Here is a 14,737-nt window from a genome sequence, read left to right on the forward strand (position 1 = left end):
TACAGTATCCTGATTTCTGTAATGCTAGGTATTCTATAGCATACGGTATTCTGATTTCTGTAATGCTAAGTATTTTATAGCATACATACAGTATTCTGATTTCTGTAATGCTAATTATTCTATAGCATACAAACATTATTCTGATTTCTGTATTGCTAAGTATTCTATAGCATACAGTATTTCGATTTTTGTAATGCTAAGTATTCTATAACATACATACAGTATTCTGATTTCTGTAATGCTAAGTATTCTGTAGCATACAAACAGTATTTCGATTTTTGTAATGCTAAGTATTCTATAACATACATACGGTATTCTGATTTCTGTAATGCTAAGTATTCTGTAGCATACAGTATTCTGATTTCTGTAATGCTAAGTATTCTGTAGCATACAGTATTCTGATTTCTGTAATGCTAAGTATTCTATAGCATACGGTATTCTGATTTCTGTAATGTTAAGTATTCTATAGCATACATACATTATTCTGATTTCTGTAATGCTAATTATTCTATAGCATACAAACATTATTCTGATTTCTGTAATGCTAAGTATACTATAGTATACGGTATTCTGATTTCTGTAATGTTAAGTATTCTATAGCATACAAACAGTATTCTGATTTCTGTAATGCTAAGTATTCTATAACATATATACAGTATTCTGATTTCTGTAATGCTAATTATTCTATAACATACAGTATTCTGATTTCTGTAATGCTAAGTATTCTGTAGCAAACAAACAGTATTCTAATTTCCTTGTAATGTGGCAGATGACAAAGACTCAAAGTTTGCTCATTTAAATAAAATGAAGCAAATACTGGTATCACAATGTAACTGTATCAACCTGACGCTAACACAATTGCCATATGAACTGTTATGCGACAACTAACAATCTATACATTATTTTACTTGACAACCGAAATGCACAATCTAGATCACTTGAGGGATAAAGACCGTGCACTTGGGATCCACTTGTTATCGCTCCCAAGCAAGTAATTTTAATTTCGAGGAAGGTCACCTTGAGGTCCAATCATATCTAAACAGGTCTAAACCTCCATTATAATGTGCAGAGCGCAAAACAATATCAATAATCAACCCGACATGGTGTCAAGCTTACTAAAATTTAATCCAAAGACAATCAAAAACTTAATTGTTTGCATTTTCTAATCAATTGTTAAAACCCCTAATTACATTTCAGTGCGGCATTAAATCTCATTACTCATCATCTACATCATCTACATACATAAAGAGGAGGTGTGCAGGATTCAGATAGGTTTATTGCTGCGAAAGTAAAACACAGTAATACAGATTCTCTCTGTGTTTGTGTGTGTGTGTGTGTAGTTGTTCTTTTGTTTAATTATTCGTTTGATGGCGGTTTCATTTTCGTTTTTGTGTTCTTTGTTTGCTTGTTTGTGTTGCTATTTTATAAAGTAATTCTGAGATTAAGTATGTATTTCAAGTTATATTGATAGATGTTGTGCATCTGTAACCGTAATGCCGTAAGGCTGGGATAGTTATCACTAACATAATATGCTATGACGAATGTCTCGACTATAAATTCAGGGTATTTAAATTAAATGTGTGCGACTAACATCTTCAACGTGTTAGTGACTCGGGTAGGGAACTGTATCATTTCAGTGCTATTACATATTTGTATAATTCATTCTTCATTTACTTTGCCGGTCATTAATTAAATCAATGTTGATCAATGTAGCAAATTTTCTGAGCTGGAGGTATCAACAGTTGATCATTCAGTTTCAAATTTTTTCCCAATATTAACTGAGAATTAAACTATCGGCAGAAAATGTTGGAAACGTTAATACAAGTCCAAACGTTCATGATTACCCTTCATAATTAAAAACCGGTGGTCATACTAGTATAGGGTCATTTGACATTTCAAACAACCTTAACGTCTTTCTCACATCGCCAGCTTAAATACTTGGAGAACATTCATTGCATCACAAGATTTTTAAGACCATAAAGATTTTGTAGAGTCGAAAGTCCCAACTTATTCATCATACCGGATCCGTTACAAGGATGTTATAGACATGTTAGAGAAACTCGATACAACAAATCAACAGGACTACATGAAATCTCTCCAAAAGTGCTCAGATTATCAGCTGAGGTTGCTGGTTCTTTAATGGCTAGGCTAGCTTGATAAGTACAAGTATTTACACGGGAATCTTTCCAGCTAATCTAAGTTAACCAAAGTATTCTCAGTCTTTAAACAAGATGATTGAGCGTCAGCAAACAATTATTGACCTATATCAGTCTTGCCAACCTTATCGAAACATTCCGAAAAGCACATTGCCCGTTATCTACACCGATTGTTGAGAAATATAATCTTGTACATGACTCAGGTTTTAGAGAAAAGCATTTATGTCGAAGTGCCTCAGTAAGTCGGGTGATACATAGCTATCAGTCGCAGATGACGGAAAAATAATCAGAGCAATTCATTTAAATTTTTCAAAAGCGCTTGAAATAGTACATCATAAAATATTGATGGTAAAACACATGACACAAAATATGTGATAATTACTTACTTGGTTTGATTTTTACGTAACAGGAATGCAACAGTGTTTCTATGTCCAGTGATACATATATACATTACGATACGTTAAAAGTAGAGTCCCTCAAGGCTCGATGTTTGGCTCTTTGTTCTTTCTTTTTTCAATAAGGATTTGCCACTTGATATGAATGCCAATGAAATGCATCTTTCTACGAATGATACAACCTTACATGTTATGAGTGACACAATCCCTCCCCTTGAACAAAAATGTACAATAGAATGTTAATGTTGTCACACTGTGGTGCGAAACCGATAAAAATTCAATTAAACGCAGGTGAAACTAACTGTATGACAGTTAGATCAAGACAAATAATAAAGAAATTAAAGCATATCAATATGTTTTGTTCAGGGAACAAAATTAAATAACATTCAAAATAAAACAATTTTAGTTATAATCATTGACAGTATTTTGTAGTAAAAAAAGAAACGCGCGTGTTCTGCAGTATCCATCCGAATAACCTTAATATCTTCGTTTGTGCCTAAATCAACGCTAAAAAATTGTATAATGGATATATTCTACCTTTGTTTGATTATGGTTGCACCGTGTGGGTCAATTAATGCTAATAATCGTAATTGATATTTACCATTGTTAACTTTTCATTAAGGATTAAAATATTTTAAAGCTATTTGACATAATAATCTTTTCATAACGTTGTTCCACGATATATATCCCATAATTCCAACTTTCAATATTCATTCATATCTTCTTTTTCGTACTCTAATCTTCATTTGTCTAAATTCAAAACGGCCCTATAAAAAGCATCCTTTACAAATTCCACAACAGTATTGTGGAATTGCGTTTCAATTGATATTAAACCAACACAAACACTATTATTTTACGAACGCGCCTCATAAATTTCTTCTTTTTGATATTGCAGCATGTTAACTTTATCCACCTTCCCATCTTCCAAACCTGCATTTATACTATCAATCTTCTAATTTTAGGACTAAATGGAAGAATGGTTGATGGATTTAGAACCAAATATAATATTCTCAGAATAATAATAATAATAATAATAATAATAATAATAATAATGATAATAATGATAATAATAATAATAATAATAATAATAATAATAATAATAATAATAATTCTTATTTGACGTGTTTAGGCTCGAATAAACAGTCACAAAAAGGAATGAAACCAACAAGCTTTGAAAAATTTAACAAGTATTTTATTTCCATGGAAAAATACTAAAAATTGAAGAAAAAAATAACGTACGGTTTTAAGAATCAAATAACAAAATCCAAAACTAGTCCAAGAATTCAATTTTAGAAGTCCTAGTAATGAAATGTTCTAATGAATTCAAGATCGAGTCCCGACAAAAAATCCAAAATGAAAGGTGATGACGTATACTGTAACATTTATGGTGCTGTATCGGCTATAGTTTTTCTTAATTTATTCCACAGTCAACAAATTTCCGGCGTTTGAATTTCCGAATAAAATTTAAATAAATGGCTTTGTCCAAGAATTCTGTATGAGCACTCAAATGTTTCCAGAAAAGAGAATTAATCTTTTAAAATCCAAACAATTTGAATAAAAATTATAACTCCAAACTAACACAACATAAATTTTCCAGTGTAAAGAAAAAAGCCCACCTGAGAAATAGCTCTATGGACATCGGTATAAAACCTCACTACTGCGCAATTTCGGAAAACCAAGAATTGCGAAATAGAGGCTGTTTACATGTAGACAAAGAACGTACTCCTAGTATGACCTTGATAAAAACCGATTATTTTACTCGAGAGTAAAATAAAAAATAAAAAGTTGTTTACTTGTCTCAGTGATTTCTGAATCAAGGTCGGGAACTAAGTCAGAAATAGAAACAGTGTTTCTATTGTTGTGTGTTTATGAATAGATTCAGGTCAAACTACATTTTCTGGAAAATATCAAATTCCAAGTAAACGAAATTACATTACTTTGATATGTAATTAAAATTAAAAGATTTTAAAACTTACAAATAATTTAATTAAACCAAATATAAATTAAATCATATATACCTAACACCTCCCCCATAAAAGAAAAAAAAGATTTATATAATAAAGCTTTCTTCTTACCATTAAATAATTATACATGAGGTTAAAATGAACTCTTATAAATTGTACTTAGTGGACATGAATTAATACATTGTTTTACATTGCTATCAAATTATCTTTTCCCTTGATGTGCCTAATGTCAATATCATATTCCTGTAACAACAAACGCCACCTTAGTAGTCTTTGATTTTTATTTTTCATCCTGCCGATCAAGTAAGTGGGTTGTGGTCGCTAAATGCAATAATCTAAGAAGGAGCTTAACTAAAGTAAACTTCAAAATGTTATAATGCCAACATCAAAGCTGAACATTCCTTCTCGATTGTAGAATAATTTGTTTAGTGCTTATTTAATTTCTTTAAAAAATAGAACACTGGATGATCAATACCATTTCTGTCTTCTTGAATCAAAACTGTTCTAACCTCAACATCACTTGCATCAACAGACAATTTAAATGATTGACTGAAACTTGGAGCTGTAAGAACTGGCGCGCTTTAAAGTATGGCTTTCAACTTGTCAAAAGCCTCATGACAGTTTTCAGTCCAAAGGAACTTGTTCTTCTTTCTCAATACATTTGTCATGAGTTTAACAGTTATAGGAAAATTGGAACAATATTTCCGACAGTATCCAGCCATACCTAAAAATCGCATCAGTTGCTTTCTACCCTTTCATCCCAACGGCATTACTTTATATTGATAAAGTCCATCTGGAGTCACGAATGCCGAGATATCCTTTGCTCTTTCCATTAGAGGAATTTGCCAAAATCCTTTGCAGAAGGTCAAATTTGGTGACATATTTGGCATTTCCGATCTTATCAATACAGTCACTGAGTCTTGGTAATGGAAATGAATCTGTTTTTGTCACACTATTCACCTTCCTGTAATCAGTGCACGTACGGAAAGTTTTATCTGGTTTTGGAACATTCTCAAGCAAATACTGAAGTTCTTTTTCCAAGTATTCTTTTTTGAGAGGGTTCATCCTGTACGGGTGTTGTTTCACAGGTTTGGAATTTACGACTTCTTGTAAGAAAATCTGGAAATAAATGCTCATATTCTCTTAATAAGTGTTTAAGTTCATTTCTTTTTTTCTCTTGAAGATATAAAAGTTTATCGTCCAGATCTTTTATAAAGTCTCAATTCCGAAGATTTGTCAGTCCAATATCAGTAGAATCCGATGATATTCTTTCACTTAAATCTTCACTGAGTGGGACAGGAACAACTAAATTATTTGTATGTTTAACCTGGCTATCTCTTTCAATATACTTCTTTAGCATGTCTATGTGACAGAGTTGGTTTTGTTCTCACCTCCCATGAGTATTTATGACCTAATTTAAATCATTTATTTTCCTGTCAACTGTGTACGGACCATAATACTTGGCCTGAAGAGGATTTTGTGATATGGGCAAGAGAACCAAGACTCTATCACAAAGCTGAACGATCCTGTCCTTCGAGTTTGTTTCATATCTTGACTTCATTTTTGATTCAGTAGAGTGCACATTTGCCCTTGCGACCTCACAAGCCTTTGAAAACTTATACTTAAAATCGGAAACATAATCAAGAAGATTAATTTCAGTATCTTTATTAGAAAGAAGTTTCTCTCTCAACAACTTCAATGATCCACGCACAGTGTGTCCAAAAACCAGTTCATAGGGACTGAAGCCTAGATATTCTTGAACTGATTCCCTATCAGCAAACAATAATAAATGAACACCTTCATCCCAATCTTTATCCATATCAAAACAATATGATCGAATCATATTTTTCAAAATTGGATGAAATGTTTTTAACGCCCCTTGGGTCTCAGGGTGATAGGCAGAATATTTGAATTGTTGGATGCCTAATTCGTACATAACTTGCTGAAAAGTTCCAGACATACAATTTGAGCCTTGATCAGACTGGACAGATTTGGGGAGGCCAAATTGAGTAAAAACCATTACCAAAGCTTTTACTTTTGTTTTAGATTTAATATTCCTCAAAGGAATTGCCTCTGGAAACCTTTTTGACGCACACATAATGGTCAACATGTATTGGTTACCTGAATCTGTCTTAAGTAAGGGACCAACACAATCTACCATAATGCTACTAAATGGTTCGTCAAAGGCAGGAATAGGTTGTAGATGAGCCTTCGGTATTTTCTGATTGGGTTTTCCTACCAATTGACAAGAATGACAAGATCTACAATATTTACAAACATCACTTTTGATTTTTTCCAACAAAAGTGAGTCACGATCTTGTGATAAGACTTAAAAATGCATAAATGACCAGACATGAGTTTCATGGGCCAGACTAGGTATTTCCTGTCTGCAAGGTTTTGGAACTGCAATTTGATAATTCACTGACCAATCGTTGCCATCAGCTACCTCGGGAGGTCTCCATTTTCTCATAAGAATCTCATTTTTAATGAAATAACAGACAGGAACATCATTAGCTTCAGTTTCACTAATGGCCATTTGAAACAAACAGGAGATCTCAGGATCTTTTTCTTGTTCCACGACAAATGATTTTCGTTTGTCACCCTGATTAGAATAATGACAATAAGTAGTTAAAAGAGGATCACTGTGGTCAATACGTTCTGATTGATCCAAACAAGGAGTGAAAGTGACCTCATCAAAAGCCCGAGCAATACATGTGTCAGCTAAAGGGATACTTTCCTTATCATTCTCAAGAGCCCTTTGTTGTAGCTCTGTTAACTGCACAATCTGGGAATAAATCGGGAAATTATTTTTCTATTGGATAGACTTTCTGATCCAAGCATAGGTTTTCAGTCGCAAATGGATTAACCACAACCTTGTCTCCAGCTAGGTCGTTGATAGTAACACACGAATGCCCTCAACGGGTAAAACTAATACTGTGCCGACTGTCACGGGTCCTGAGACTAAGTCTAATGACAAATTAACACAATGGAGAGGACCATTAACAAAGCCGCACTCTACTCACTAAATAAGAACACTCTCATTAGAAGAAGACTTCTCAGAAAAAGGCAAAGTACCCGACAATAAAAGACTCTGCAACTCTGAACGGTAAATATCACTAGCATTACCAATAAGTACACATTGTACTAATTAAGTCCAATGCTCCCTTGGCCATTTCAAATTTTCAGCCACTTTTTCAAATAAGGAAAATATTTTTCTACATCTTTTTCTCTAAAATGGGTCACTAACCTAATATTTTTTGCAACATCGAAGCTTAAATTTCTATTTGAAGTGAGAATATGCTTTTCACTTAACAGCTCCATTTCTTTTATTCTCATTTCATATTCCCTCTCTTCCCTCTTTGCATTTGCATTTGCATCTCTCTCTCTCTCTCTCTCTCTCGCGTGCGCGCGCGCTCTCGCTCTCTTGTTCTCTTTCTTCCTTATCTAAATGCATCTGCATTTGCTCTTTTAGCAATTACATTTCTCTTTCTTTTTTCTCTCTTTCTTCCGCTTGTAAATGCATTTGGTTTTCTTTCTTTCTTTCCTCTCTCTCTCTCTCTCTCTCTCTCTCTCCTCTTTCTCGTAATTGCATTTGTTTTTCTTGTAAATGCATTTGTCTTTCTTTCTCTTTTTCTTCCACTTGTAAATGCATTTGTTCTTTTTCTTTCTGTAATAACATGTGTTCGTTTTCCTTTTGTAATAACATTTGTTCTTTCTCTCTTTCCAGTTGCAACCGCATTTGTCTTTCTTCTTTATCTTTCTGAAGTTCCGGCGTCCTCAATTCCAATTCCATCTTGTATTTTAATTCTAATTCTTTTACTTTTATGTCAGAGTCTGATAGAGACTTATTGATCGAAACCAAAGCACTTTTATCCAAAACATTCTATTCTGCCAAGTACTGGACTACAATAATTTTTATTTCTTGCTTAATTAAGGAAGCATTTACCTCAGAAAGATCATATTTTCTGGCAGGTTGAATTAATTCATCTTTTTTGAAAAGGTCAACTTGGTCCTGGGTAGGACTTGAAAGAAAGATTTTCACTTTTTATGATATTTTAGAAAAAGCTTGCCGATTTCACTAAAAGTTTTAAAACTTGGGGAATTCAAGTTTCAAAAAGCAAAGTTTTCTGAAATATTTTTGCCACAATTCAAAACACCCGGACGAGCCCACAATTTTTAAGTTACGTTTTAGGCTCGAATAAACAGTAACAAAATAAATAGTGAAACCAACAATCTTAGAAACATTTAACAAAATAGTTTTTATCCCTGGAGAAACACTGTAAAAATTAAAAAGATAACTTACGGTTTTAAGAATCAAATCCAAAAATATCCAAGAAAAATCCACGAACTAAATTTTAGAAGTCCTAGTAATGAAATGTTCTAATGAATTCAAGTTCGAGTCCCGACGAAAACCCCAAAATGGAAGGCGATGTCATATATTGTAGCCTTTATGGTGCTGTATCGTCTACAGTTCTATTTTATTCCACAGTCAATAATATTCCGGGATTTGACTTTCCGAATGAAATTCAAATAAATGGCTTTGTCCAAGAAATCTGCAAGAGCACTCAAATGTTTCCAGGAAAAATAATTATTATTTTAGAATCCAAATAATTTGAATAAAAAGTATAACTACAAACTATCACAACAGACACTTTCCAGTGTAAAGAAAAAAGAAATAGCTATATAGGCATCGGTATAAAACCTGACTACTGCGCAATTTCGGAAAACTCAGAATTGAGAAATAGTGGCCGTTTACATATAAAAAATTCACGCACTCCAAGTATGACCTTGAAAAAAAACTTACCCTTTTACTCCGAGAATAAAATATATAAAAAAGTTGTTTACTTGTCTCAGTGATTTCTGAATCAAGGTCGGGAACTAAGTCAGAAATAGAAACAGTATTACTATTATAAGGTATATGAAAAGATTCAGATCAAACTGAATGTTCTGGAAAATATCAAATTCTTAGTAAACAAAATTACATTCCTTTGACATGTAATTAAAATAAAAAGGTTCTAAAACTTACAATTAAATTACTCAAATATAAATTAAATCAAATATACCTAACATAACAATAATAATATCAATTATTATTATTATTATTATTATTATTATTATTATTATTATTCGAGAACAGATTTTACGCTCTGAAGTGCCACAAGTTATAAGACTAGACGAAACGTTATTTTTGATAGCCCGCGTGGCCATAAAACTGAAATATTGGTATCTACATGTTATATATTGACGGGATTTGCTAAGAATTTCTTACAGAATTCGATGAATAATGCAACACAATTTTTCAGTTGTGTCTAAAGTAAACACAATCAAAAGTATACATCACCTTATTTCTTTTCCAGCTTAACTTCGTACGGAGTCCATCGTATAGACGTTTGCAGCTCAGGAGTGTGAAATTAGCATTTAGGTTTCTCTTCCGTGGTTCTCGTCGTTTTGCACAGGGTTCAAACTTTTAAGGTATTTCCTTGATTTTACCCTCTGATAATCCGTGTTATCAACAAGAAATGTGCATATCGCTGGAAATAGTTGAAAACTTACAAGTTTCTTTATTGTCATATCAAAATTATTTAGTTGATATTGGGTTTGAGAGTACACAGCTAGGACTTACTTTTATTGTGCATATTGCAGAAGATTGCTAACTCTGCATGGATATTTCACTTCATGAACTTCATAGGTAAATCGTCATAAAACAGGAGCCGATAGCGCCTTTTAGATTTTGTAGATTTTAAAGTATCTTAATTCCACTCTCAGAAAATACTAATGACTACTCTGCACAGAACTGTATCTATATGTTCAAGGACAGGCATAGGTAGCGTGCAATTTTAACTCCATTGCCTAGTCAAACATCTTCCTTATGCTTTAGACAACACATACGTTTCATTATAGTAATGAAAGTTAAATTCTAATCCAAGTAAGTGAAAATTTATTATAAATTTCTCAACATTGTGAGAGTCTGGAGCATGCAACGTTTGTCATATGCCTTCAGTTCTATAAATTATGCCCCCACGGAGAGTAAACTTAGAATATTGAACATATCTGCATTGTGCCATTATACGTATTATTCCAGAAGAACCATGAACTGTGAAGTTTGTAAGAAGACTTTCGACGACATTATGATGTGTGCCTCATGCAAATATCTTATCTGCGACTCCTGCACATCGATGAGGAAATGGAAATGTCCCACGTGTGAAAAACAAATTTCAGCAAAATGCAGCATGATTCAAGACAACAAAAACATAGCGTCGTCTACCGTGGATGAAGAGGCACACGCGCCACAAAGTGCTGGAGATGTCCTAAAACCCACTTTGCTTGGGATTTGGCTTTGTATATATGCATCCATTTTCGTAATATATGTTTTGATTCCATGTTTTTCCTTCATTTTGACAAACTTATATACCGCACTCAGTTTCGTAGTTTACTACGTTATAATAGTGCCCGGGTCTTATTCTGTGTTACCAGTTTTCACTGCAATATACCCGTACACCTTGGAACCGTTGATATACTGTGGCAGCGTGGTCGTCAGCTACATCGTCATTCATCCTTTTGAATTTCTCGCTAGCTGGGCAAATAAGTACATTTGGGAACTATTGTTGTTGCAAATTTACATGTATATTCGGGAATTAATCTCTCTCATCATGCTCTTGATTTGTTTTGTCACAAGTTCGTGTTTTTCTTTGGTCAAATGGATAATATCTACACCATATTGTCTGTATTGTGAGAGAAGCCCTGGAATATTCCTTGATTGGAACTCTGCTGGTTATGGTATTGCGAATGTCTTTCTCTTTGTCATGCACAGTTTGAGAACGATTGTCTTTGTGTTGTTAATACCCACAGTGTTATTATCCCTTCACGCCTTATTTGTTATATTTTGGAATATCAGTATTATCCAGCTTGGCAAGGAATCTTTGAAATCTTATAAAGATTATCTAAGAAAGATTTCTGATTACTTGATTGATCTGTATGAAAATATGTTTAAGGCTTTTGCAAGGCTTTTAACAATAGGGTTTGCTACAGAGCTTATAGTATCAACCAGAAGAAACGTGTATGATAACTATTATTATAATAACTATACTTATAGAAAATATTATTAAACAAATATTTCAATTTCCAGATGTAATGAAGACACCAATCCGATACGTTGGTTCTATCAAATCCGTGTTCTAGGCAGTGTGTACTCCCTATTGGCTAATGTAACACGTAAGAGCATCTTACAATAGAGCCGACTTATATTAAGAAAAAAGAAACGCTTTCAGTATAACATCTATCATTTGTAAGGAACAAAGCAACTACCTGATCTTTGTCAAGCGAATAAGTGAAATAACTAAAAGATTCTGAATCATATTTTATGTTCAAATGAAAATACTGTCCGGAATAGGGCAGGGCTGAAATCTTTGCTTGATTGTTTGCTTTTGTTTTTCCAAGGGGTTTGTGGGTCCATATGTCATGTTAAATTAAGTTGTACTGCTCTGTGTGTATGGGAAGTCCTTCTCTAATGCTGGGAGAACGTGTAGACCGACTCCTTTGGCATAAAATAGCAAATAAAATGTTTATTATTAGTTCTCTAGCTTTAGTAAAACCTGAGTTTAATAAAGTTTTGTACAGACACATGAAAACACATACAAAGAACAGATGTTGTTCACTTCACTTCAACATTATTCATAAATCCGTATCCTATTTACAGTACTAAACACGTCTAATAACACATCCTGATGCCACGAACGGCTTCATGGCATTGAAATGATAAACGTGGGATGGCTCATGCATCCAAAGACATTTTAAAATCTTTTCCCCACTCTATTTGTGTGTTGTAATTAAATGATATAGGTGTTTTTGGTCATGCGATAAAACTTACATTGCAATAATGTCAAAAGTGAAGTTTTTAAACTCGTTGAATTGCTTCAGATGTTTGTTTGACAGGGCTTAAAAAATACGTAACATAATTCAACACTTTACATTTCATATCAAATAAATACTCGTTTACGGTTCTACCTTTATTATTTTAATACGTCAGAACTTCAACAAACATCCTCATGAAGTAGTGCTGAGACATCTGACGTGATGAAAATAATATTTATTAACATAATGCATATTTCTGGAGATCATTTTTATCCAAAACAAAACCTCGCTTTAGGATCTACGACATAAGATTCCCAGAGTTCTTATTAGACTCGTGGTGACTACGCTACTGGTTACAATTATTGAATATTATTATGAACAATGTATATTTCTGTAAATATTCTTTTGAAATTGTTCATATAGATTAAATCCCTATGTGAACGGTGACAGGCTATTTAATATGCTGCACGATACTAATTTTAAAAATTGATCCTATGGCGAACGTAAATGTTTGCAATTTTTTGTAAACAGCAAACTGTTGAATTTAAATGTGCTTAGTTTGCATTCGGTTAGAAAACATATTTCACCTTACAACGTTATCTGAATATAACGATATGATTTTCGTTATGTTTCGAGTTTCAATGTAAACTGTTTTAATTATTTCATTGCCTCAAATTGTCGCAAAAGGGATATGACGACAAGTTTTCTTTTATTTTGCTATAGACCTTCACTCCAGAGGAAAATAAACAAACAGAGCTGTTGGCCTTCAGAAATTCAGTATACGCCCCATTTTGACAATATTATCCGTAAGGTTATTCTATTATTAAAAAAGAAATATTACAGCTGTCGAAATTAATTTAGTTTTTATGACACAAAAAAATGTCATAAATGTTGTAATTCAATTCATCTAAATGTGAACGAATAAAACGCCTTTGCAAGCCACAAACACTGTAAATGCTTGAGGATACACATGCAATGAAAGCTATCTTAACGGATACCTATATAAGGGGCATAGTTAGTTTTGATCTGTATTGTATTACATTATGACTATAATGTCATTTTATGCATTTTGTACATATTTTGAGTGTAGCATATATTGTGTACAAGCATTCTTGCTCGCGTATATGTATCTGAGAGGGAGAGAGAGGGAAGAGAGAGGGAGGGGAGAGAGAGATGACGAATATAGTATGATTTATGAGAATTATCATTGCAACAGACGAATTAGTTACTTTGAGCGCATTACCTTTGTATAATTTTTTTAAAATCCTGCAAGTCTTATATAATTAATTTGTTGTATGATAACCTTTTATCTGAGTGTGACATGTACAAATCACCAGATGCAGATGAAAAGAAATGGAACTGAACAGTTCTGCAGGCAAATCCAGTACTGTCCCTCTTACCAGAGGACCTCTTTATTGACCAAACGTTGATGCTGGCACACAAACAACAGTTCTGCAGGCAAATCCAGTACTGTCCCTCTTACCAGAGGACCTCTTTATTGACCAAATGTTGATGCTGGCACACAAACAACAGTTATAACGAATGAACTCAGTTACTGGTACAGAATGAGAAATTCACATAAGAATGTATAAATACATACCGGCACTAAATAGTTTTCAGCTGCATGATGTTATTTTCTTTGCTGGATTAGATGTAAATACTTTGACTGAATCACCTGACACAATGTCAGTGTAGCAGGAGCATATACTTTATAACTTTGGATATTCATGTTTTAATTAGGTAAAAGTAGGTATTTTATTATTTTATGTAGTTAATGTTTATTAATGAGTGAAATAAAGTCATCAGTTGCTATTATTGTGTTATTCTCATTATACACATATTTAGCCATTTAGGTAACCTTGAACCAGGATTACCTGTTCGAGTTTTGTTCACTGAGCAATGAAGCTACCCTGATTACTGTTCATGCTGGGTTGTTCTATTGTATGACAAGTGGTAACTTTCTGATTGGTTAGTTTTTTACTTGTCTGTATAAACAACATAGTATGAACAGCATATTAGTGGTGGTCAGTCCATTGGAGCTTCTGAAGGGTGCTGGTCATGGCGTTGCATTAAGAAAAATGTCTGATGATTCTTTTGCTTCAAGGAAAATGTGACTTGACCTTTTTCCCATATGATAAAGGTGTAACAAAGCAGGAGAAATGTATTTATCTCCGCTTATCAACCTCAATGCACAATAAAACCCAATAATAACAAATAATGGACTTGTATGGTCTATTCAGTGAGTAGAAGGCAAGTGCTGTAACATCAGTACAAGGTGAAGATTAATTTTACCACATGCCTACTAGTGAACAATTACTTCTGACTTAATTGAGATACCGACTTGGTGTTCCTTTCACGGATATGGATTGGA

The 14,737-nt window shown here is 33.3% G+C and overlaps 1 long non-coding RNA gene across 1 annotated transcript in view; it reads left to right on the top strand.

Annotated features, from left to right (window-relative positions):
- Nucleotides 1-14,178, top strand: part of LOC149805021 (uncharacterized) — an 18,049-nt gene extending 3,871 nt beyond the window's left edge. Inside the window, exons 2-3 of the long non-coding RNA XR_016417437.1 lie at nt 9,873-9,987; nt 10,598-14,178. This is a non-coding gene — a long non-coding RNA (uncharacterized LOC149805021). The remainder of the gene's footprint in view (nt 1-9,872; nt 9,988-10,597) is intronic.
- The last annotated feature ends 559 nt before the right edge of the window (nt 14,179-14,737 follow it).

The sequence above is a fragment of the Sinohyriopsis cumingii genome, chromosome 2 (genome assembly GCF_028554795.1).
Source record: "Sinohyriopsis cumingii isolate HCF-2022 chromosome 2, ASM2855479v2, whole genome shotgun sequence".
Lineage (NCBI taxonomy): Eukaryota > Metazoa > Mollusca > Bivalvia > Unionida > Unionidae > Sinohyriopsis > Sinohyriopsis cumingii.